Genomic DNA, 27,525 nt, shown 5'->3' with positions numbered 1-27,525 from the left:
GAGAAGCATCTCGGGCTCCCACTTGCTATAAAATTGGGTTATTACTTCCATTCAGCAACCACGGGCCAATAACGAGGGGCTTTCTAGGCCACAACAGTAAACTGGTAGTTTTAGAGGAAGTACAGCAAACAAGGGATTTGGGAATGTCACAGGCAGTGTCCAAGTCTCCCTCTAAGAGGCTAGACAAAGTCATTTGCATTGTAGAGATGAAAAGCATTATCTTGAAATAAACTCCTCTGGCCGGCGCTGCAGCTCAATAGGCTAATCCTCCGCCTGCGGCACCAGCACCCCGGGTTCTAGTCCCAGTTGGGGTGCCGGATTCTGTCCCAGTTGCTCCTCTTCCAGTCTAGCTCTCTGCTCTGGCCCGGGAGTGCAGTGGAGGATGGCCCAAGTGCTTGGGCCCTGCGCCCGCATGGGAGACCAGGAGAAGCACCTGGCTCCTTGCTTCGGATCAGTGCGGTGTGCCGGCCATAGTGGCCATTGGAGGGTGAACCAATGGTAAAAGGAAGACCTTTCTCTCTGTCTCTCTCTCTCACTGTCCACTCTGCCTGTCAAAAAAAAGAAAGAAAGAAAGAATAAACTCCTCTACTTGCCACGGAACCTTAGTTTCTATGCTCAACTCTTACAGACCAGGGGGTCCACTAAGCGAGGCAGATTATTACTGATCTGAGAGCAATTGAATGATTCCAGAGTAAAGTGAGGACACTAGCAAAAGGAGAATAGCTACTCAAAGTGTACCACTTCAGCAAAAGGAAATAATTAGGGACTGAATACCTCAAACAGTAAATCTACCTACAAACCCGCTGCTGGAAAATAGAGGATTTTACTGAGGTCCAAGCAAAAATCTGTGCTTTCCCAGATTCCTGAGGCAGTGCCACAGACAGTCTAGGAAAGAAAGGGCCTTATTCCACCACAGGCATGACACAGAGATAAGTCCAGCTAAGTAATCCTTCTCTACCACAGCAGTACTATTTCATCCTGAAAGAGATACAACTTGGGTTGAGCTCAGGGAATACTTGAGTGGCCAGGAACAGTTCCAGCTTGTATGGATGACTCTCATGCCTGAACCTAGCCTTTAATACTCTGCACTAATACTTGGGCCACCCAGAAAGGGTTGACTCTGGATAGGGAAATAGAAAATCAAGAAGTAGATAATGGTGGGAAAGTACATCTGTGAAAAAGAAATGAGGCAGGCCATATATGACAGCCTACAGAAACCCCATGCAAGTATGAAAGTGTTCCTCATTTCAGCCCACACCATTTGCTACCACTGGGCATCAGTAAGAGATTGCCCTCAGAATGGGTACTGTGGTCCACCAACAGAGGACACAGCACTGAAGGTTCATAAGCAAAGTGGACACAAACAGACAAGTGTAAAATTAAAATTGCCAAGAATACAGGTGTGCTTGTGAAGTTAATAATATCCGACAGATGATAAAATGGTATCCAGCCTATCCCTTCAGCACTCAAGGATTTTACCTAAGCTTCCTGGGCAGATACATGCAGGCATGGCAACCGTCAAAGAATGGCAGATAAATTGCACTGATCCACAAGTGACAGTGCAAAGTATGCAATAATGTGTGTGATCCCAGCTTCTGGCCTAATGCAGGTCTCCCCCTGTAACAGAGCTAACCAATAAGCAGCAATTTGAGAATGACAAATATTAACTGTTTTATATGATATGTCCCATAATTGGAACATATTTATTTTAAAGGACATGACATACAAGAGTGCACACAACAAAGTAAATTCCACATCACTTCCATGTATCCTGTAACCTACAACCAAAAGAGTAGCTATGGGAAAAACAAACAAATAAATCCAGGGTATCCACATAGCAGATATCAGCACTTACACAAGCCCTAGATATATGTAAATGTATGACACACAGAGCAAGAAGCAATCATGGCACAACTGGCACCTACTAAACGCAATATGGGAATATACCCCTAGAGACATTGTATTAAAAGAGTGCTCTCTGCAGTTGAAACTGGCATGGGATACCCCACCAAGCTTGGTGGGATTCAGAGTCCTAAATGGTGTAAGACCTCACATTTCTGACTGGACTCCGGCCATACTTCAAAATTGGATCTGAGGTCATAACATTCCAAGGGAAAGGGACTCACATTTTTCCGAGGGAAGTCTCCAGGTCCCTCGCCTAGGTTATAAACTTCCTCACACAGTGACAAAAATCACAGGAAGCTATGTTATCTCTCCCTCTGTCTCATAGGGTGCACTCCTCCCAGGAAACCACTCTGGGCACCTGATGTTTAAACTACTCTTGACCAACCTACTGGTGTAATCCCTGTTGAAGGAGGAGGTCTAGAAATGCTCACAACAGCCAGTGTTGAGTCAGTCAGAACTCAATTCCAGTCTCCCACTTAAGTGCCAGAACCCCAACCATGTTAACCAAAACTTGTTGTCGTCTGGAGTGCACACTGGCAAGAAAGTGAAATAGGTACCAGACCCAGGACTCAAACCCAGACCCTCCACTGTGGGATTCTGGGGTCCCAAGTGTTGACTTAATCACTGCACCAAAAGCTCACCCTTGGGCAGTTTCTTTTCAGGAACTATACTTCCCTACTTACCACAAATTAGTCAAGAGTTCCTCAGCGGCTACTGATTAAGACTTATTATTTGGGGACATTTCAAGCCAATGGATTCTTTGTATGTGCTAACACCACAAAGAGGGGAAAAAGCTTCAAAATAGTCCCAAAATCAGTGGTGAAAGAGTTAGCAAAAGATTCATAGAGATCTGAAATAAATGTATAATCCCATGGTATGAAAGCTGAGTCAATTGGTCCTCCCTGCTAGAAACAAAGAACCACATTAAGGACAAAGTTTCACAGATCTGTCCATATATGCACAGAGTGTCTCTGTATATCTATAATGTCATAAATCTATGACTATCCCTGTTATCCACTGACTAGAAGGGCTGACCGGACATATACTAGGTGGCCCCCAGCAAAACACAATGACTGGGTAGTGTAAACCTGTGGCCCTGGATGCTCCACTGCCCCCCAGGTTGCTAGGGCATTGGTCAGTGGTATGGGAACTAAATAAACAGACAATGACACATACTCCAAAACCAGATGAGGACATCTCTCTCTTACTGGTAGGATCATCTAGCTGCCCTCTTTATTAGTTAAGTTAGTTTAAAAAGTAAAAAAAACTCATAGAAACAACATTAATCAATTTTTCCAGATAAGTTCTCAGCAACAGTAGACAGACCATTCCAGTCATAAACATAGAAACAATGCACATAAGAAAACACCTGCTTTTTAAAATAAAAGGCACTAGATATTTTAAGTTTGGTGCAAGGTGGGACTTTTGCCATTATCAAAACAGAATGCCAGATAACTTAAGAAAGAATGTGAACTTTAGACAAAAATGGCAGGAGGGGGCACTGGAACACAAGCAGAGAACCTGAACTCTCTCAAGCTTGCTTTTCAGAGATTGCTCCAGAAGAGCTTATCTTGCTGCATTGTACTTAGAATGGGATCAGACTGCTACAAACCAGGAGCAGTTGAGGGGGCAAGAAAGTAGTTTGAAACAGATCATTGTGACCTAAGATGTACTTTCTTCATTAAAATACTAACTTCTCCACATGGGGGGAAGAAACAGAAAACTCTCAAGTGCTTATGTGTATGAGTAGGAGGGGCCTTCCTCTCTTTAAATTTGTCCCTTGGACACTCCTCTAACCTTCAATGTCAAATTACTTCTCAGGAGGCAGGTTCTTTTCAGGAACTACATCTTCCCACTGTCACCTTTAGTTGCCACAGGTAAATAAATCCTTCCTTTGAGCAACTCCCCTTTGAGGCTAATTGTTTACACCACAGGTGGACTGAATGCTTGTGTGCAGCAACAATAAGAGTGGCAGCATCACTGTAGTGATGTACCACATAGAATCACAGTCAGTTGCCCTAGGGATCTTGCCCACATGGCTCTCTCCTCCTTAAGTTCCACCAATATAAATCTTTACCTACTGTCTACTATGAGAAAGCTGAACCTCCTGAGTAGAGCTATAGTCCTAAAATTCCAAAGGGAACTGAGCAGCCATTCGTTGACCAGAAGATTCATTTGCACTCTGTGATTGTGGTCCTGACCCAGACATATTCCTCCTGTAACTGATGAGTTAATCAGCCTCTGAAAAGTCCCATTTCACTACCTGGACCTGCCCAATGAACTGTGACCTGAAGTCACTTTTAAAAGTCTATGAGTCAAGACTGGATGCTTTCCAGAAAGCTTGTATCTTTCATTTGCATAGCAATGGGTAGTAGTAGGAATGTGGGTGAGAAATTTCTCTGTGTGAGACAGAGCCTCTCTGTTTCTTCAGAGCATAGTTTCCTTTTATACCAAAGGCTGCAGGTCCCCCATTTGCAAACTTCTTCCTGAAATTAAGTCTCCTAATTTCTTTTCTAGTGGATTTTCAGTGATGCAGTCATTATGGAGGGATCTGCAGCTGCTGCTGCATTTTTTTTTTTTTTAAATCTGGCCTTTTCTTCTACAGAGGGCAGTTTTCAGCTCTGAGGTGGTTTCTCAACACACAAAGCTTAAGGATAGATAAGTAGCAAAGCAGTCAACCACAGTATCTTAATACCATTATAACTCCATAATTAATACATAATATGCAGTATTGTCTAGTGTACTGGCTTTTATTAAAAATTTATCATGCTCCTTTCAAGTCAAGAATCTAGTATAGGGGTTTATGGTCTATGACATTTATTCTACATTCCAACTGTTACTCAGGTCTTTTAATCTAGCATCACCCCTAATATGAATTCTATCTCCAAATGATTGGTTTTAAATTAATGTACACTGGAACTGGAGCATGCAAATCAGATCTTAAACCTGGAACTCCTAAAAAAGGGCCTGGCTTGGAAAATCTAGGGCATTGGGTGCTTAAACGATAGGACCACATAAACCATGCCGTAGTTTCTCAGCTCGGCACCCTGTGAGCCAGTAAGCAGTTGTCTCCATTTAAATAAGTTAAAAATAGACTAACCAAGCAGTTAAAATTTTGAGCACAGCAGAAAGCAGTGAGGACAAGGTTTATTCTTTGATCTCCAAAGGCTTGCTTCATTGAGTCTGATAATGGTGCATGACGTGAAGAATGTTAGCTATACTCTGGTCTCACATTACCTGCATTTCACTTAGTCATCAGTGTAATTTATCTAAGGGCAACTTGCCACTAAAAAAAAAAGAGCTCAGCTTGAAGCCTTCTAGCTTACACAGCAGGAGTTTCTAGAAATTTTACTGCCGGTAAGGAAACTCTTATTTATGGAATCAGAGTTCCTTGTTAACATTTTGACTGCATTGGCTTATAGGCAGGAGACTTCAATAATTTGTTTTCTGTCACTCACTTGTTCGTATTTGTAGGAGGCTAGAATTAAGCATTGGCCTCAGTCCAGGAACTAGAGTAAACTAGAATGAGCATGAGAAATATTTAAAGCAAGAATTCTTTCCCACTGGTTTAAAAGTAATGTACTTCTGAAAAGCAGCGATTTGTAGTTAGCAGATACACTCTGGCATTATTAAGGTGACATTCTTGAAAGAGTGTCATTTCTGGACATGCCCATTCAGGAGTGTTGGGAAGTCTGGTAATATTCATACATCACACTCAGTCAAGATAAAATTGTTACTACACCAACGGAGTATTCTATTATGAATAATAGCACTATATTTTTAATTGCCGGTAACTGAGAAAAAAGACCTAATTCTAATAGCAACAGGTAGCATCTTTAAGTATTCCTTGAACTAACACTGTGGTTTGGTTTCAAATATTTCCCGCCTAAGACCCCCTGGATTTACCCAGGTCTTCTCTATAAGGATAGAGAAGAAATGTACTGAGTTGTCCCTACTTCATGGGAGATGCACAAGAGATAGTTACTTTAGTCAAGAAAGAACCGAAGTAAGGGCAGAATAGATATATTGTATAGGAAATAGAGAAACAAGAGAACTGAACTGATAATGGGACTGATTCTTTGGTCCTAAGACTACCATATTCCTCTTTTTCTGTCTACATATCTGTGCATCCACACACTAAGGATTTAAGTGTACAAAAATATTATAAAACTGTTTGTAAACAGAGACTTGCAACTTAGCAAAAAATAATCATAGCAAAATAATTACCCCCACAACAGAGAAAATGCGATGATAGCACTGACATAGAGAAAAACAAGGGTTCTAGAGTTGGAGAATGTTTCTCTGAGGATGGGCTATTTGAGTTGGGTCTTAAAGAATGAGCACAAATTTGTCAGGAGTGAAAAGGGGAGGAAGGCATTCTAGAAAAACTTGATCCCAAGTTACAGATGAAAATAGCAATACTGACAAATTTGTGTAAAGTGAAAGTTAAAGAGGAAGTTAGATGCATGTAAGAATTGATGAGAGAGAGTTTATGGCTGCATTTAGTGTGCAAAGAAGGGGGATTTTTAATGATTTTTAAAATCAAGGCAGCATGCAAATGAAGAGTTCTGTAAATTAAAATGGGCATATTCTCAAATTTTTATTTAAAGATAATTTGGGGAAACATATTGATAATGACTGAAATGGAAAATTTAACAAGAATGCTCTGAGATATGATGGGAATCTGAACAAAAAAGTAGATGTGAAGTAGAGAAGCCCAACCTCAAAGATACACCTGAATAGCACTCTACAGAGTTTTCAAGGTGATGCATTTAATTGTGTCAACTACTGGTTTTGCCACTTAAAGAAATTTGGAATTTATAATTTCTGTAGCTAAAAATAATGTTTTGTTTTTACAAATATTTTTCTGTGATTTTTTTTATTTTCATTGATTAATTTGGTTTCCTTTTCTCTTACTATGTAAAATGCTGCCTTCTTCATGTTTTTCAAAGCTCTAGAATCCCTTGAGTACACTTACTGATTCATTACTTATGAAAAAGACATTTTAGTATTACACTTGAGTATCACACTAACCTTTATTTACACCATGTAAATCTGTAGCATTTTCAAACTTTCTTTCACAGAATTTAATTTACATGTTTGTAGTCATACTCTTCAAAAACAGTCCGTGAAAAATATGGCACTGGGAGACAAGTGATTTGTCCAATTTTACATGATGTAATCAGTATTCTAATACTTAATTTCTAATATAGAACCTATCCCCTTCTACCACACTTCCACTTCTTATAGACTCAATAATTAAATATGCATTTTAAGGCATGCTTTCTATTTTCTTAATTCTGCATCTCCGTGACTTTACCAAAGATTGCTATTTTTTATCTATTTAAAAAATTCTATTAGGGCCCACGACGTGGCTCACTTGGTTAATCCTCTGCTTGGTTAATCCTCTGCCTGCGGTGCTGGCATCCCATATGAGCACCGGGTTCTAGTCACAGTTGCTCCTCTTCCGGTCCAGCTCACTGCAATGGCCCGGAAGGCAGTGGAGGATGGCCCAAGTGCTTGGGCCCTGCACCTGCGTGGAGATCAGGAGGAAGCACCTGACTCCTGGCTTCAGATCGGCACAGTGCCGGCTGTAGTGGGCTTTTGGGGGGTGAATCCATGGAAGGAAGACCTTTCTCTGTCTCTCTCTCTCACTGTCTAACTTTGCCTGTCTAATAAAAATAAATTTAAAAATTTCTATTAATATAAAGAGAACAGATTTCATGTATTTCATGGGCATAGTTCTAAGAAGTTAACCACACTTCTCTTCCTCCCTCAGTCCTCCTACTTCCTTTTCTTTTTCCTCTTGAATTTTTATAAAGACATAAATTTAATCCACTCTGTAATCATAGGTTTAAGTCACCACAAACCATAGTAGAACTGTTGTCTTCCTACATTTTACTTGTTGAAGACTGCCATTATTAATGTCATCAAGGAAAAGTTGAACTTGATAAAGTCCTTACATAATTCATACTGGATGAAAAAATGTATTAATGGGGACCAAGCCTTAAAATATTTGCTTTGAACTCAATAGGAGATGACCATTTAGAATGATCTAGTCTATGAATTGTTTTATACATTTGACCACTCAGTTGCAAAATATGTTACTAAATATAGATCAGTGTTAAAGAAGTATGTATACCAAAAACAAAAACATGAGCTATCATTCAAAACATCAAAATTATAAGCTTCAAGTACTTTTACTCTTGGTTTTTTATGTAAAGGATGTCACAGATGAATATTGAGTAAACTTGAAACCTAAAATTAAATATGATTCATTCAAAATGATTCATTCAAGTGCCTTATTATGCTTGAGGGAAAAAATTCCTGTATGGTACAGTTCCAGCTTAACTTACTGGGAAAAAAAAATTATCTTGGGTCAAGTACTGCTCTTGGTGCATGCTTACCAATGGTAAATGAATGTACTCTCATTACAATAATTCTTAGAACTGCTCAAATTTTAGTACAGCAGGCATATGTTCAAGTTGGCAAAGTTGCCATACTCTTAGCCTTCAACTGTCATTCGATTTGTAAATTTTCCAAGATTATTACAGACAATCTGCAACACACTGAGAATAAGACAATTTTCCTCCCTTTCAAATCTCTGACACAAGTCTAAGTTCAAAACTACCATTTCCTCTGATCTCTACATTTAACATAGTAGATATGTGTTAGAAAGCCAAAAGAAAATAAATTCATAATATGACAAAAACAAAACTTCTATAATGTAGAAAAAAATCTCCCAAAATATTTTCCTCAATATTAAAGTATAGTCTTTGGCTTTTTTAATCTCCCAACAATCTGCAATTAAATTTTATTTAATCAATTATTTCACTTAATGCTTTTCTGAAACATTTAGATTAGGGGAAGAGAGAAGAGGGGAGGAAAAGGGAGGGTTGCTATGAGAGAGACAGAAGCAGAGATCTTCCACCTGCTGGCTGATTCCCAAAATGACCATAACATCTAGGGTTCATCCAAGCCAAAATCAGGAGTGCTTGAAACTTCATCCAGATTTCCAACTTGGGGGTCAGACCCAAGTATATGAACCACTGGTTCACTCCCCAGATGGCCACAACAGCTGGACCTGGGCTGACCCAAAGCCAGGAGCTTCTTCCAGGTCTCCCATGCAGGTGCAGGAGCCCAAGGACTTGGGCCATCTTCTACTGCTTTCCCAGGCCATAGCAGAGAGCTGGATTGGAAAGTGAGCAGCGGCGACTTGAACTGGTGCCCACATGGGATGCCAGAACTGAGCCGGAGCTTTAAACTGCTCCGTCACAGTGCCATCCCCTTTATAGTAGCTTTGTAAGATATTCACTTGATTTTTATTCCATAGATTTAAGCATATGTGAAAAGGATTTCTAGTTTATAAATATTTTATTAACTAAAAGAACTACATTTTTAATAGGAAATATTTGGTTTTCATTAACTTTTTACCTCCTAAAATTCTTAAATTTCTCCTATTTCTTTCAGTTCTTGTAATGCTTTGAGTCCAAGGTTAATCATACAGTTTACCAGATTAATCCTGGAACTCACACTTACTCAAGGCTAGAATCTCCACTCCCCCTTAATTTCAAGAACTTTCTGATGAATGCTAGTTACTATGAGATTATCAGTACATACCATATAACCATCTTAAAATATCACACTGTATGCCGTAAGTGTACACACTTATTACATGTTAATTGGAAGTTTATAAAACCCTTGTGGAATGTGTTTTCAGACTAAATGATTGGTCAGCATTTGCTATGCATATTAATCAGTCAGTATCCTTTGACTCCAAGTAATTAAAGTCAACTTGAGTTAATTGAAGCGAAAACTAAAGACTACACCATCTTTCAGACACACGTCATTTAAAAGGTAATTAATGTTTGACTTTAGTTACATTCAAGGATGTATACTTTGGATATGAATGACATCAATTGTCAATTCTCTTACATATAAAAAGTTTATTTTCTTAGACCAACTTAGCACTAGAAAGGAAAGCAATCTTACTTATCATCCTAGCTTTAAAAAGTCAAAAGCCAATCCCTTGCATGACCTATATTTCTATCCCTTCTTCTTAAAATCTGTTACCACAAGAATGAATAAATTGACTGATAATACAATAATAGACACTGGGATGGACCACTACATATTTAAAAAGGGTTTAGTGATTTAGTTATGTATAGTAAGTTCTGAAAAATTATTGTACAATTTAATATAAAGTAGTTTACCAAGGAGTAATAATTATATATAATTATATATAAAATATATGTTTTTTATTTGAAAGTTAAAGTGATTGGGAACAATTTTATGCTTTTTTGGGTATGTGGGTGTCTAGTATGGCTTGAACAAGATTTAGACACCTCAACAAATGCAGACAAATTATGTTAATGGTTAATTAGTTAAAGGTAGAGAGTTAAGTCGATTGTGTTATATAGGCATAAGCCTTTTAGGAAGCGATTGATTGGATTAGAAGGCAACACAAAGAAGAGCATGTTTTTTCTCTCTCTCTCTGCTTCCTAACTTGCACATAATTTTTCCTCTACACATGCTCCACCATTGCTAGCTTTTACCCTTACCAGTTGCTAGGCAAATGGGGCTGCATGATCATGGGACTATGAACATATGATTTATGAGCTGAAATAATCTCCCTTCAGAAGAACCTTCTCTCAGGTATTTTAGTTGAAGTAACAAAAGTCTGAGTAATACAGAAAATTGGTACCAAGAGTGGGATTGTCACTACTATTAACTGTGTTTAAAGTTGTGAGGCAGTGTTTGCAATTGGCTTACTACAATAGGATGTGAAAGTTTGAAAAAACCCAAATTGTTGAGCATTTCAGGCAGTTCGATGGGGGTTTAAATAACCACGGTGATGTGTGGATGGTAAAACCATGCTGCTAAGTTTTCTGACTGAAAGGAAGATTATGTTGAGAATGGACTGAAGGTCTGCCTCTTGTTATACCATTGCAATAAATGTGACTGTACTGTGTCCCTCTCCTTGCACTGTGAGAGGCTGAACTTAAAGATGGTGAACCAGTTTGTTAGGCAGAGGAAATTTCAAGGCCCTAGACTGTTCAGGCAACAGCATGAATATTATAGCCTTCTATTGGTAATTTTACAGTGAGAATCAGACAAGAAGGAGCAGATCATAAGATGGGGAAAATTCTCAGTCTGTCCAGATAAGGAACAAAGAAAAAGCATGTTCTGTTCAGAGTATGGTGGAGAAAAAGCTTGTTAAAAAGGGCATGGGAGGTATAGATAAGAGTACAGGTAAAAAGGAGCCATTTATAATGTGCCTGGGAAAAGCATCAGAAGATGGCATAGTTATTTGGGCCCTCACCACCCATATGGGAGACCCATATAAAGATCCTGACTTCTGGTTTCAGCCTGCCTCAGCTGTGGTTTTTACAGTCATCTTGGGGAGTGAACTAGTAGATGGAAGATCTCTCTGTCTCTTCCTCTCTCTAACTCTTTCATATAAACAAACAAATCTTTTAAAAAAGAAAGGAGGAAAGAAAAGGGAGCCATGTGTTACTGAGCAAAGCAATGGGTTCAAATTTAGAGGCATTGCAGAGTTTTCCAGGAGCAATTGTTATCCTAGTCCCAATAGTGGCCTAGAAATCTGTAGCTGTATTAAAGATTTTTTGAGACAGAAACATTTAAAGAATGAACCTGAGGACCTCTTGTCTAATTACAGTTGGCTCTGGATTCTGGCTTGCTGGCAAAGTTCCCTATGGCTGCTGCAATCAGGTTTCAAGGAGGCCCAGGTGTGGTTCCTGCTGGGGTAGATCTTGGCAGCAACTGCATGATGCTGGCTTCACAGGTGTGCAGAATACAAAATTTATGGGGCTGTGTTGGGCTCCAGAGAGATTTCAAAGGAAATCCTGTGAAACCTGACAGAGTCACACCACATGGTTTGCATTTCTGCACAGAGTGCTTGATGAGATTGTGCCTAGTTAGGCAGTGGATAAAGCCACAGTGGAGACTCAAGAAAGGGATACTAGCCATTTAAGGTACCCGGTGAGAAAACTACAGTAGTGTCTCCAAGCAAGCCTGGGAAAGCTGCAGATACCACAATTCAGCCTAAGAGAATACTATTTGGTCAGAAACCAAGTGAGCCACACAGACTTGGAGAACTCCAACTGTAATGCAGTTGACATTGCTGATAACCTGGGGGCCCAAGAAAGAACCCGCTGTTGGGCTGGAGCCACTGCCAAAAGCCTGGACTAGGCAATGTCAACTAGAAATGGGTTCAGTTTGTGAGAGTCCCCACTAAAGAAATGCATAGAGGCGTTGCAGAGAGGAAACTCCAACCTATGGGAACTGAAGTATGAGCTCTGACCAGCAAAGCCATAGGGGCTATTATGCTTCTGGACCTAAAGTTTTAGGATTTAATGTCTGACCCATGGGTTTCTGGTCATACTTTAGTCTCTATTCCTTTCTATTTCTCTGTCTCTCCACTTCTGAAATGTAAATATATGCCCTGTGTTGCCATTGTATCTTAGAAGTTTAAAACTTAGTTTTGATTGTATGGAGCTCACAATAGAAGGATTTTGCCTTGAGTCTCAGGTGAGAATTTGGATGTTTAAATTATTGTTGATCTGGGTTAAGATTTTAACACTACTGGAGATGAATTGATTATATATTATATGTAAAGAAGACATTTGTTTTTGGAGCCAAGAACATAATGCTATGTGTTAAACAAGTTTTGGCTACCCAACTTATTCAGAGATTTAACTCTCAAAATTCTATATAAACAGTTAAGGGATTAATGTTAATGATGTCAAATTAATCCAATTAGGGTGCCTGAAATTCTTTTGGGGAGTGAATGGATTACGTTGCCAGAGAAAAGCCCCAAGAATAAATCATGATTATAGGGAGAGACTTCATCATACCTCTTTCTGTTTCCTAGGTTTCCATGTGACTGAGCCTCTACACATACTCTGCCATTGCCAACCTCCATCTTCATCAGATGTTAGATTAATTGAGCTAATATTAATTGGACTGTAAGCCTACAAACCATGGGCCAAAAATAAACCTCCTTCCTTCGTAGGTATCTTTCCTCAAGTATTTCAGTGGCAGTAACAGAGCTTACTAACATAATGTTTATGCTGTGTAAGGATAGATTATTTATTCATAGATATGTCTTAATTTTTAAATGTGTATATTCTTCTCTGCAGCCTACAACTATTTCAGTTACACAAAAATACACTAAGAAAAAATAACTTCATATAAGTGAGTTCTACTTCTGTAATGACATCACGGAGAACTGAATGGACAATATTTCCCCATGAAACAAATATAAATGATAAAAATATTTTATGTGTATGTACTTTTATTTCTGAACAATTTAAAATAAGACAACCCTTTTGCAGATATTAAAACAGGTTATTGATGCCTAAATGCTATCCAGGTAAATTATTGTCCCTGGAATTAATCTAAGAGCACACAGAAAATAAAGATACATTTATTCAAGAAGATCTGCTGAAACTTTTGAGAACAATGAGAATGTGTCAGAAATCTGAAGCAAAGCCCGCCCCGCCCCCTTTCAAGTGGCTACAACCAAGAACACAGCACATTGTATCTGACTGAGGAGCAGGTCACCAGAAAGTTTTTTTTTCTACTTTGTCTCTATTTTGCAGAGGATAAATTGCAGCTGAGTGCTGAAGAGGTCAAGGACTACCTTCAATTCACTGAGTGCTATTCATCAGTAGAGGCTCCCTAGACACAGCATGCTGAGAATACCAGAGGCCATGAGAGCTCTCACACCACTTATTTCTAAGAAAGAATCCACACTAGAAAGAGCCTGCGAAGAAACCAGAGACATTCACACTGCCCATCACTGTTTTCTTAAAGCAGTGGTCACTCAGAAAGAACTGACCTACTATTCTGGACTCTGAGAATCCAGAATTAAAATCAGGAATGTAAAAAAGGCATTACCTCCAAACTAGCTTCCATCATTACCAAAGCAGTGGATGCTGCCTAGGAAGCACTGTCAAATTCTCTCTTCCCACCACCTTCATGTCCAAGTCAAAACCTTACTGAAGAGCTGGAAGAGCCTTGGAAGCTCTTCATCAGAGAGCTGAGCTTTGCAACAACAGAATGAGAACCTGAGCAGCCATCTGGAGCAATAAGGAACACTCAAATACTGTGTGGTAACAAGAGACCTGAACACCAAGTGTTCCAGGGGCTTTGGTTCGTCACCTATGCCACTGTGGAACAGGTGGATGCAGCCATGAATGCAAAGCCACACAATGTAGGTGGAAGAGTTGTGGAGCGAAAGAGGGCTGCCTCAAGACAAGATTCCCAAAGATCAGGTGCCCATCAAGCTGAAAAAGATCTTGGTTGGTGGCATTAATGAAGACACCGAAGAGCATCATCTACGAGACGATTTTAAACAGTATGGGTAAATTGAAGTGATTGAGATCATGACTGAATGAGGCAGTGGCAAGAAGAAGGGTTCTGCTTTTGTGCCTTTGACGACCGTGATTCTGGATAAGATCGTCATTCAGAAATGCCATTCTGCGAATGGTCACAACTGTGAAGTAAGGAAGGCTCTATTGAAGCAGGAGATGGCCAGTGCTTCATCCACCTCTAGAGGTCGAAATAGTTCTGGAAACTTTGGTCATGGGGTCGGGGGACAGGTTGTGGCTATGATAACCTTGGTTGTGGATGAAACTTAAATGGTCGTGGGGGCTTTGGTGCAGCTGAGGTGGTGGTGCTTACGGTGGCAATGGGGATGGTTACAATGGATTTGGTAATGATGGAAGTTAGTTTGGAAGTGGTGGAAGCTACAATGATTTTGGCAGTGAGAACAATTACAAAATTCAAATTTTGTACTCAGGAAGGGATAAAATTTTAGAGGCAGAAGCTCTGGCCTCTGTGGTGGTAGTGACCAATATTTTGCCAAACCTCCAAATCAAGGTGGCTATGGTGATTCTAACAGCAGCAGTAGCTATTTCAGTGGCAGGTTTTAATAACTTCCAGGAAATAAAACAGTAGGAGAGGAAACCCTGAGATGTGGCAGGAAAGCTACAGGTTACAACAGATTTGTCAACACAGCCAAGCACAGTGGTGGCATGGCCTAGCTGCTACAAAGAAGACATATATTGGACAATACTCATATGTATGGGCAAAAACAATCAAGGACTGTATTTGGGACTAACTGTATAATAGGTTACTTTAGTTTCTGTTCTGTGGAAGATTTAAAGCATTCCAATGAAGAGTTTTAATGCAGTTCTTTCTTTATATTTCTTTTTTCTCTTTTTGTACCCATGCTGTTGATTGCTAGATATAATAGTCTGATAATGATGCTGAGTAAATATCTTATTTTTAAAAAATAAAAGAAAGGCATTATTATCAACCTTGAAGAAATAATGTATTGTCACAGAAAACTCATTAATATCATACAAATTAGATAATTTAAATGAAAGGAGCAAAACCAGCACATCGAATCCAACCACACATAAAAATTTTAGACACCTGACCAGCGTGCAAATGTATACCAGGAATGCAAAGTGGATTTAATATGCAAAAATTATGTAAGGTAATGCAACATTTCAATGCAGTAAAAACAGAAGAATGATTTTTACAATAGAGATTAAATTGGGCGAAATCAAATATCCCCACATTATAAAAATCTCCCACAAACTATGATTATAAGGAATTTTTCTCAACTGATGAATGGCATCTACCAAAATCCAAGAAATAGCACCAAGTAATGGTGAAAGACTACATACATACTGTTCCCTTAAAATCCTTATTTTTTCAACAGGCAATGATTTTATCACCTTTTTTCTTTTATAACATCATACTGTAAGTTCTAGTAAGGGCAACAGGACAAGCAAAATAAAGAAAAGAGATCCAGGTTTGAATGCTATTTGTCTTTGCAGATTACATGACTTGTATATATGCTATCCTAAGAAGTCCACCAGCAACACTGCAGCATGTAAGATTGCTACACAAAACCCATTTGTATATCCACACACTTGCATGAAAAAAAATACTGAATTATGAAAACAATTGTATGCTTAGGAATTTAGGTTTAATGAAGTGATTTCAAAACTAGCATCCTGAAAATTATAGAACACTATTACAAATTGATGAAAATATTGATAAATGGAAATATATACCATGTTCATAGATCAGATGATTAATTAATGTTTAAATGGTAGGAATTCCAAATCAATTTACAGAATTAGTGAAGGTCCTGTTAAAATTCCAGCTGTCTGCTTGCAGATAATTAGTGAGCTGACTCTAAAATTCAAATGGGCATTCAAGTATGCAGATTGTAAAAATAATCTTTAAAAATAACAAGACGGTATTATTCACACTTCCTGGATTTAAAACTTAGTACATGGCCGGCGCTGTGGCTCAACAGGCTAATCCTCTGCCTAGCGGCACCGGCACACCGGGTTCTAGTCCCGGTCGGGGCGCCGGATTCTGTCCCGGTTGCCCCTCTTCCAGGCCAGCTCTCTGCTGCGGCCGGCAGTGCAGTGGAGGATGGCCCAAGTGCTTGGGCCCTGCACCCCATGGGAAACCAGGCTAAGCACCTGGCTCCTGGCTTTGGATCAGCGTGGCGGCCATTGGAGGGTGGACCAATGGCAAAAGAAGACCTTTCTCTCTGTCTCTCTCTCACTCTCCACTCTGCCTATCAAAAAAAAAAAAAAAAAAAAAACTTAGTACAAATCTATACAATAAACAGAGTGGTACTATCAAAATGTTGGGTGCACACCTACAGACACACACACACATACATACACACACAGATGCAAATTAACTATTCACAATTGTACACACATATAATAGAATTTAGAGTCCAAAAATAAATCCTCACATTTACCATCTATTGATTTTTTTAACTTTTATTTAATGCATATAAATTTCCAAAGTACAGCTTATGGAAGATAAATAGGCAAATAGGCTTGGGGAACAGCAAATTATGGCTCAAGGATGTGGACCTCTGATGCCCATGCAGGAGACCTGAATGGAGTTTCAGGCTCTTTGCTTTGGTTTGGCCCAGCCCCTGCAATTACAGCCATTGGGGAGTAAACCAGTAGATGAAAGATATTTTTCTCTCTGACTCTTCCTCTCTGTCACTCTGCCTTTCTAATAAATACAATTAAATCTTAAAACCTAGAGAAAGAAGCATCCATTATAAATATGCAGAGACTTTGGTATAACACCAGCCTTTAAAAATCTTCAAGTTAAGCTTGATGCCATCATTCCTACTAGTAGACTATGTTGCTTCCATAGCAAATATCTCCAGTGCTATTATTTTACAACCATCACTAGAAATTATTCAAAGACACTAATGTGGCAATTAGTGTTCCTGAACCTTACTTTCAATGTACTGAAGTCAGATTTCCATTTAGAATATAAACCTAAAATGTCTACATTGTATCATCAAAGCCGCAGATGTCAATTTGATAAAAAACAATTTTTAATCCATCAAAGGGTTCTGCCTAGGGTAACCATAAAGTCAAACTTGACTGCCTTGATTGCTTGGAGATGAGTCTTTCAAGACTCTTAAAAATATGAGGTCATGAAATAAACCAGCTTTAAAATGGTCTTCTGCCTTCCAGTTTTCTAATTTCTAAGTGAAATTGCTTAGTACCTCGAGGGGATGTGGAATAAGCATTAAAATAGACATTCAACAGAAAATTTACTTTGAAGGGAGGGGTAGTGATGATAGTAGAAGGAAATGAAAAGATCAGTGTTAACTACCAGCACATATGGCTTCAGACATATGCTCCTGATGAGCCATACGTTCTCCAGACTCACAGCAATTGTTAGGCAGGAGCATCATGATGTGGGTTATGAAGGGATGGTTTCAAATCCTCTTACAAATGCTGTCAGTATCCCTCCACATTCAGTTCTGTAACAGACAATACTTAGCTCACTCCCAGAAAGAGGAGCCATATGTCAGTGATTATTAGATGTATTCTCACACTGATCAGAGCTAACTGAATTTTTATTGCCAGGGTGTTAACCTTCAGTGCTTGAGTTGATTTGAAAATAAATCAGGTATGGTTAAGTGGCTGGTACAGTCAAAGTGAAAAAATAATGCATGGTTTGTGATCTGTAAAAACAGTTCAGTTCTTTATTCATATTTCTTTACAATAACACTGTCCAAGAGTAGAGAACAATGTTGCTTAATTCAACAATATAGTTATTGAACACTTATCCTAGGATAGAAAAAAATCAGCAGCTAGAGTAGAACATTTTGACAGAAATAAAAAGGGACACTGGATAGCCTGCCAGTGTGAAAAAGTTACAAAAACAAAGTAACTAGCAGAGTTTTCTGAGACTAACCAGAATGTTTGCAGGGGGTAGCAATTATAACATACATGTCAATTCATATTTTACCATAACTCTTTGCCTCTGAAATCTTTACAAGCAATTCAGGAATTTGGAGAATAAGGAATGGTGATATAACATAGAAATCACTTAAAAACACAAATCATATTTGTAATTTTTAAAAAGATTACTTATTTATTTGAAAGGCAGAGTTACAGAGAGGAGAGACAGATATTTCATCTGCTGGTTAACTGCCTAAGCTAGGCTGAAGCCAAGAACCAGAACCCTCTTCTGGGTCTCCTCTTGGATTCCTATACCCCAAGGCCTTGAGCCATCCTCCACTGCTTTCCCAGGTGCAATAGCAGGGAGCCTGATCTGAAGTGGAACAGATAGGACTTGAACCGGCGCCCATATGGGATGCTGGCGTGGCAGGCTTTGACCCACTGAGCCACATCACAGGACTTAATTACATTTCTTTTAATTCATATATAAAGAATGATTCTCTCATGCTACAAAGCTAATTAGATATTACTGTGTGTTTCCCTGTGAGTATGCAGGCACAGATTATTTACATATTTAAGTTATACTTATGTAGAATATGACCTATCCTCTTTTTTAGGAAGCTTTGTTCAATGAGATCTAACAATTTATATATGTACATGTGTAGGGATGCTTTCATGGTTCCTTGAAATAAATGCACATAATCAAATTAATTTTCATACCCTTATGATATATTCTCATATGCCAAAGCCTGTATGCAAATAAAGCCAAACCAAAACACCTGTTTTTGGAGCAGGTATTTAGCCTAGCAATGAAGATGCCTGCATCCAACAATAGAGTGCCAAATGATCCTAAGATGTCACAGGTGATGGCTCAAGTACTTCGATCCCTGACATGCATATGGGAGAGATGGATTGATTTTCAGGCTACTGGGCATTTGGGGACTGAATCGGAGATAGAATATTTCTCTTTCTCAAATAAGATAAATTAAAAATATATCCTGTTTCATTCAACATGGCATTTTTTTTTATTTAAAACAATGACCATTTTATCAAGGTCATATATTACTAGGGTCAGCTTCATAATATTCAGCCAACTCTAAAGCAAAACTTGAGGGCAAGTAGAGAGTTCATAAGGTCTCTAAATATCACTGTTATTGCCAGTAACAATGACTAAAATTAGTCATTTTTCAGGTTTCATTGGAGTTTCAAAATGGCTTGTAATAAGACATTTCTTATTAGAAAGAAAATACTCAATGGAGAGGAGCCTTTCTTATGCTGTTGTTATCTGTGTCTTCATTAGTGGGGTTTAATTGACAGCAAGCAAAGGAACCCCCAGGGGAAGACAGGATCTGGAAGGCAGGGCACCATAGATGAGCAACCTTGGATTTGTATCTTTGGCCTAGCTCTGGCCTTAACTACTTCTGTATCTCTAATGATACCAAGGGTTTCCCTCTTATTTCTTCTAAGTGGCTTAAGTTAAAATCTCACTTTGTTGGTCACTGACCTTTAGGTTTCTATGAGACCAATCAAGACATATTTAAATGTAGCCCTTTAAAGATAAATGGGAAGCAACTGGATTTTTTCTAATATTTTATAGTGTATTCAACTCCCCATAAGCTAAGCTTATATGGCAGTTTGGAGCTGGGGAAATTTTTTTTTTAAATGGAAAGATTTCATTTTTCTTTTCTCTTTTTAATGCATCCATGTAGTTTACAAGGTTTATTAAAAAAAAAAAATCCCTTGACTTGATACTTCTTCCTCCTCAGACTGCCCCTAGAATAAATGAGCTCAACACTACAACTCACTCTTTTTTGCTTCCATGTTTCCTATCAGTACAATTCTTAGACCAGACAAGTATGGATCTAGTTCTCGGACAGTGGCCTGATTATCAGGTGATTACTCCTGGATAATGTGAGCATTTCTTTCTTGGTATCTCAAAAGATTGAACTGTCAAAATGATGCCAATTTGAGGTGAATTATTTATTCCAGATATAGGATGATTTCTGACCCTGAGATACCTACAATCTATTGTTGAAATCTGACCTGGAGATGCACATCGATGGCGCATGCCTTGGCTCTCGCTCATCCATGTTCTGATTACCCTACCACTCCAGCTGTACAGTATCCAAGGGTGAGGTGTGGTGATGGCAGGCATTCTTCATCCTCTGTGTTCTTGCTGCCGGTATCATCCACCAGCTCCTATAGGAGTGGCTGTGTTATCTTCTCCAAAAGCTGTCAAGACTACTTCTCAACTGCATCATTGGCACTTTTTATCAGTTTTGGCTTCGGCCTCCAATAGAGGCGATATGATGTGGATGAACAGTCACTCCATAAGCAGTGCCACTCTTTCTGTCTCCACTCATCTGCCCTCACTTATCTTCATGCTTGTGGCAAGCGATAGCCCTGAACAGTGCTGTCGTCTTCTTCTTCATACTATTTGTTGAACTCTTTACTTAGTGCAAGGCTAATCTTATTAGTATAAAGTAAACCTAAAGTAGATCATTGTCAACACTAACAGAGGGAATAAGAAAGGAAGGGTGGGAGTGTGGGTGGGCAAGAGGCTAGGGTGGGAAGTATCACTATGTCCCTAAGTCTGTAGATATGAAATACATTAAATTTGTACATGTTAAATATTTTTTAAAAAATGCCAACTATTTAAAAAATAAAGGAAGGGATTTGGCCAATATTACATCCTAGGAACTGAGAAATTATAGTCTACAGAGTTCAAGAAGACATGGCTAGAAAGGTATTGTTCTATCTTCTCACTCTAAAATTCCAAATGGTAATTTTAACAAAAACAACAACAACAACAACAAAGAACATTGCCATTCACATACCCCTGCACACTCTAGAAAGGACTTCGATTTGTGATCATCATCAGTTCAACACATTTTTCTAAGATTTATTTAGTTGAAAGGCATAATGACAGAGACAGAGAAAGATCTCCCACCCATTGTTTCACTACACAAAGGCCCCCAGTAAGTGGGACTGGGCCAAGTCAAAGACAGGAACCAGGAATTTACTCCAGGTCTCTCGTGTAGGTAGCAGCAACTCAAGTACTGTAGTGCTGCCTCCCAGGTGCATTAGCAAGAAGCTAGATGGAAAACAGAGAGGCTAGGATTCAAACTCACGCACTCTGATGTGGGACTATCCATGTGACAGTTTAAGCCATTATACCACAGTACTTGCTCCAATACATTAACTACTTTCCAAAGTCATTTGAAGCTGGTATGCAAAAGCAGTACTGATATAACTAGCCTTCAAATAAATAGAGTTTGGAAACATCTTTGTTGTAATACAGGCAGGTTCTGAAGCTCTATGTGTTATCAATATTATTGATATTTTTTCTCATTTTGAGAGATATATAATTACCCAGGGATGACATTTTTTTTCAATAAAGAACTGAAAGCCATGGTTCCTGGACCTGAACAGGAAGATTTGATGCCTATAAGCTATGGTATTTACAAATAGATGAGTACTTCATCTGTTTTCCACATATTCAGTAAATTAAACACCTCTACAATTCAGTGCCCTTTATTCAAAATGCTTGTGAGCAGAAGTGTTATTTGAGAGTTTCTCAGAATTTGGAATATTTGCATAGACTTCACTAGATAAGCAACCCTAATGCAAAAATCTAAAAACACAAATGTTCTGGAATCTCAACACAATTAACAGTCAAGAAACTGGATTTTTAGATTAGAAATGTTCAAACTGCATCTGACATGGACCAATGGGTTTTGTTACATATTTTAATTCAATTTACTTATGTAATCATGGGCCCCATCGAAAGATTATCCACCATTCTGAATACTCTAAGACAGGTTGTATGAGATAAAATTTTGCTATTTCTTCATTCCACAGTTTTTGACATTACAAGTTCCATCATAAAAGATGAGGAAACATCTTCTATTTTTTCCACATACATCCTGGCCTCACATCAAAAGCTTCCCCTCCCCACTTCCTATAATTTCACTACTTTTAGTTAAGTGTGCACAGATATTTCAACTGACATATTATGACTATTTAAATTTATTTTATTTATTAAATATAAATTTCCAAAGTACAGTTTATGGATTACAATGGCTTCCCCCCCCATAATTTCCCTCCCACTCGCACCCCCCCATCTCCCGCTCCCTCTCCCATTCCATTCACATCAAGATTCATTTTCAATTCTCTTTATATACAGAAGATTAATTTAGTATATATTAAGTAAAGATTTCATCAGTTTGAACCCACACAGAAACACAAAGTGTAAAAATAGTGTTTCAATACTAGTTATAGCATTACTTCACATTGGACAACACATTAAGGACAGATCCCACATGAGAAGTAAGTACACAGTGACTCCTTGACTTAACAATTTGACACTCTTGTTTATGGCATCAGTAATCTCCCTAGGCTCTAGTCATGAGTTGCCAAGGCTATGGAAGCCTTTTGAGTTCGACGACTTCGATCTTATTCTGATAGGGTCATAGTCAAAGTGGAAGTTCTCTCCTCCCTTCAGAGAAAGGTACCTCCTTCTTTGATGGCCCTGTTCTTTCCACTGGGATCTTACTCACAGAGATCTTTCATTTAGGTCTTCTTTTTTTTCTTTTCCATGGTGTCTTGGCTTTCCACGCCTACAATACTCTCATGGGCTCTTCAGCCAGATCTGAATGCCTTAAGGGCTGATTCTGAAGCCAGAGTGCTGTTTAGGACATCCGCCATTCTATGGGTCTGCTGTGTATGCCACTTCCCATGTTGGATCCTTCTCTCCCTTTTCGATTCTATCAGTTAGTATTAGCAGACACTAGTCTTGCTTGTGTGATCCCTTTGACCCTTAGACCTATCAGTGTGATCAATTGTGAACTGAAATTGATCACTTGGACTAGTGAGATAGCATTGGTACATGCCACCTTGATGGGATTGTATTGGAATCCCCTGGCATGTTTCTAACTCCACCATTTGGGGCAAGTCCGATTGAGCATGTCCCAAATTGTACATCTCCTCCCTCTCTTATTCCCACTCTTATATTTAAGAGGGATCCCTTTTCAGTTAAAATTTAAACACCTAAGAATAATTGTGTGTTAATTACAGAGTTCAACCAATAGTACTAGAACAAAATAAATACTAAAATGGATAAAGTATTACATTGTACATCAACAGTCAGCACAAGAGCTGATCAAGTCACTGTTTCTCATAGTGTCCATTTTACTTCAACAGGTTTCCCTTTGGTGCTCAGTTAGTTTTTGCTGATCAGGGAGAACATATGATATTTTTCTCTTTGAGACTAGCTTATTTCACTCAGCATAATGTTTTCCAGATTCCTCCATCTTGTTGCAAATGACTGGGTTTCATTGTTTTTTACTGCTGTATAGTATTCTATGGAGTACATGTCCCATAATTTCTTTATCCAGTCTACTGTTGATGGGCATTTGGGTTGGTTCCAGGTCTTAGCTATTGTGAATTGAGCTGCAATAAACATTGAGGTGCAGATAGCATTTTTGTTCGCCAATTTAATTTCCTTTGGGTAAATTCCAAGGAGTGGGATGGCTGGGTTGTATGGTAGGGTTATATTCAGGTTTCTGAGGAATCTCCAGACAGACTTCCATAGTGGCTTTTAACCAGTTTGCATTCCCTCCAACAGTGGGATAGTGTCCCCTTTTCCCTACATCCTCTCCAGCATCTGTTGTTGGTAGATTTCTGAATGTGAGCCATTCTAACCGTGGTGAAATGAAACCTCATTGTGGTTTTGATTTGCATTTCCCTGATGGCTAGTGATCTTGAACATTTTTTCATGTGTCTGTTGGGCATTTGGATTTCCTCTTTTGAAAAATGTCTATTGAGGTCCTTGGCCCATCTCTTAAGTGTTTCTATTTAAATATTAACAACTAAACCAGAGCTGGGTGTTTGGCAGTGATTGAGACACTGCTTACTGCCTGTCCCTCTTATCAGGGTGCCTGGGTTTGAGACATGACTACACTCTATTCTAGCTTCCTGCTAATGATCATCTTGGGTGGTGATGGCTCAAGTAGTTGAGTCTCTGCCCCCAACATGGGAGTCCTGGATGGAGTCCCTGGCTCCTCTCTTCGGCTTGAAGATGTCCCAGCTGTTACTGCCATTTGGCAAATGAACCCACAGATAGAGATCTCTGTCTCTCTGTCCCTATCACAAACAATAAAAATAAATAAAAAGGTAAAAAAATAACTAAACTACATATTCTAGTATAATACCTTATTTTTGTAGAATTTACTCATTTGGAAAGCAATGATAGTAAAATTACTGAATGTATATGGTTGCTATGGAGTTTAGTAAGTTATTGTGTATAAAACACTTAGATGGGCACCTCACACTCCATACTTGTTTTCTATAATTATGCTAATACTTTGTTTACTTAGAATTTCTTTCTCCAGTCTCTTAGTTAAAGATTAAATCCTCCTGTCACCATTACCCAGTGATCAAGAAGTTAAGATTCTATCCTTTGACCCTTAAAAACTCCATCTGGCCACATCAATCTCTGCTGGGTACTTTCCAGAGTATTACAAAGTCGTCATCCTGGTGTTTCCGTTTCAGCCTCTTGGATATTCAAATTCCTTTTAAAAATCTTTATAATTTTTTCTTTATTGACTTACTCTTTCATTTTATGAAACATATCCATAAACTATGAAAATTGTTCATGGGAATCAAAATATACAACTTTTGCATATATGAAAATAAATTTATTCCACACTGCTGCACTAGGATAATTTATTTAAGTGTAGAATTTGTTTTATCTACTCTTGTTCCAAGCATTTTGATTCTGATGCTCTTAGATAAATATCTGTACAGATACCCATATAGAGACATATTGTCCTCAGTATGTTAGAATATTCCCTTTATATTGAGAACTGTAAATTGCACAGTGATATGTCATCATCTGTGTTTTTAGTAATAATTTGACTGGGCTCACATTTAACATTCTTTCAATCTGGAACATCATGTCCCTTGTATTTAAGGAAAGCTTATTTTAATTGATTTGATAATATATTTGCTAATATCTTCCAGCAGGAAGTGGGAGCAGCCAGGACTCAATCTGGCACCCAGATGGGATTGAAGCATGGCAGGCAGTGACTTAACCACAGTGCCACAATGCTGACCCTACATTTTAAAATTTTTCAGAACTATTTTATTGGCTGAATGCTGTACTTTAAAAATAATATCTTGGCCAGTGCCGCAGCTCAACAGGCTAATCCTCCACCTTGCGGCGCTGGCACATCGGGTTCTAGTCCCGGTTGGGGCACTGGATTCTATCCCGGTTGCCCCTCTTCCAGGCCAGCTCTCTGCTGTGGCCAGGGAGTGCAGTGGAGGATGGCCCAAGTCCTTGGGACCTGCACCCCATGGGAGACCAGGAGAAGCACCTGGCTCCTGCCATCGGATCAGCGTGGTGCGCTGGTCGCAGCGCGCCAGCCGCGGCGGCCATTGGAGGGTGAACCAATGGCAAAGGAAGACCTTTCTCTCTATCTCTCTCTCTCACACTGTCCACTCTGCCTGTCAAAAAATAAAAATAAAAAATAAAAATAACATATTACTGTACCATGATTTCACATCTCTTGGTATTACTGTTGCTGTTGAAATTGTATTTATTATTTTTGAAGTTCTCCTCTGTTTGATCTGTCCATTTTTTTTGTTTTTGTTTTGCTCTATACATACATGTATTTGTCTAGGTATCTGTGTTCAAAGTTACTCATATATGTTAGCTGTCCATTCCTATTTAAGATTCATTTAGTTATCAATTATTCAGGATAAAACATCTGTGGTGTGAGGTGATCCAAAATATGAATGGCTAACTTTTTTGGTAGTTAATATGTTCTTTATTTTGATCCAGTCATTTCAGTATTTTTAACTTTGTGTCATGATTCAGACTCTTTCTCAAAATTGGTAGTGTAAATCTTGCTTTTAGCATTCTAAAAGCTGAGCAAAGTGGGAGGCAGTCTTAGTTTACTAAGGAGAAATTTATCTAATCTTCGTATTTTAATATCTTCATGTGCCCTACAGCCTTCTTAGCTTTCTTCAACATATTCAAGTGTAAAACTTTTAAGTATTAATTTTCCATAGAGTAGACTCTTTTCAGCTGCACTAGAGGAGGGATAGTCTCTGCTGTGTGAAGCTAAGAAGTATATGCTGGGGCCTGCATTGTGGCACCAACAGTTAAGCCTCTTCCTGGGACATCAGCATCCCAGGTGAGCACTGGCCGGAGTCTCTTCCAATCTGGCTCCCAGCTAATGCACCTAGGAAAACAGTGGAAGATGGCCCAAGCACATGGGGCCCTGCCACCCATGTGGAAGACACGGATTGGGTTCCAGGTTCCTGGTTTTGACCTGGCGCAGTTCTGGTCACTGCAGGCATTTGGGGAGTGAATCAGAAGATGGACAATCTCTCTCTTTCTCTTTCTCCTCCCACTTCCCTCCTTCTCTGCAACTCTGCCTTTCAAACAAATTCATAATTCATACACACACACACACACACACGTGCGCTGAAACAAACAAGCATGATGCTAGTACTTTTTAAAAAATTCAATATATTCTTCCTGTTTGTGTTGCCACATCCTCTGTCCCCATTTTCAAAGTGAACTGGTATCTCTACTTCCCAAGACTCTTTATGACTTTACAGTCTGAATAGTCTTAGTGTTGGCTTTTCTCTCCATCAACTGACAGATACAGTTTTCTCTGTTGTGCTGAGTTAGCCATCTGTCATTGTTCCTTCCTCCAACTTTATATGTCTTCTTTCATTTTGCATTGAAGTTCTAATCTGAAGAAATTCCCTTACTAGGGGTGAAAATGAGGAAATACAACACACTCAGACACCTCAGCTAATGGCCCATGAAGAAATAACTGAGAGATCAGAGAAGCTAATAACCTATCTACCTGCAGGATGGGATTTTCCTAAAAAGTGTGACTTGAGTGTGTATGCTAAGGAATAGACATTAAACTTCTCCAAGGCAAAGGACACTGGAGGAAGTAATAGAAAAATTGTGAAGATGTATGAAGTGATATTCACAGAGTCTATCCACTGGGATGAGAGCAGGGATTCGCAATTTTTTGCAGCCAAGGTCTCACATATTCCAGTACAATTCTGATCTTTCTTTGGCTCCCCAAGTTAAATTTTGCATGACACCAACCAAATGCTTATTTATACATGTTGCATAAGCAATTGAGCCCAATATGCAGTTTAAAACAAAAATAAATTATTCTATGCTTGTCAAAATGGTGATGCATTTAAGACAGACTGGAGAAATGATGAAAAACCACAGATAATAGGAGATATGTAGAAAGGAATAATGACAAATGAACTGGGGGACTGGGAAGTGGCTTGAGCTTGA

The 27,525-nt window shown here is 38.9% G+C and overlaps 1 pseudogene; it reads left to right on the top strand.

Moving 5' to 3' along the window:
• Window positions 1–1,154: 1,154 nt before the first annotated feature.
• LOC133763881 (heterogeneous nuclear ribonucleoprotein A1-like 3) lies at window positions 1,155–14,864 on the top strand (annotated as a pseudogene).
• Window positions 14,865–27,525: the final 12,661 nt, after the last annotated feature.

The sequence above is a fragment of the Lepus europaeus genome, chromosome 7 (assembly GCF_033115175.1).
Source record: "Lepus europaeus isolate LE1 chromosome 7, mLepTim1.pri, whole genome shotgun sequence".
NCBI lineage: Eukaryota > Metazoa > Chordata > Mammalia > Lagomorpha > Leporidae > Lepus > Lepus europaeus.
The sequence above is the reverse complement of the archived record's forward strand: the minus strand, read 5'-3'. Positions and strand labels throughout refer to the sequence as shown.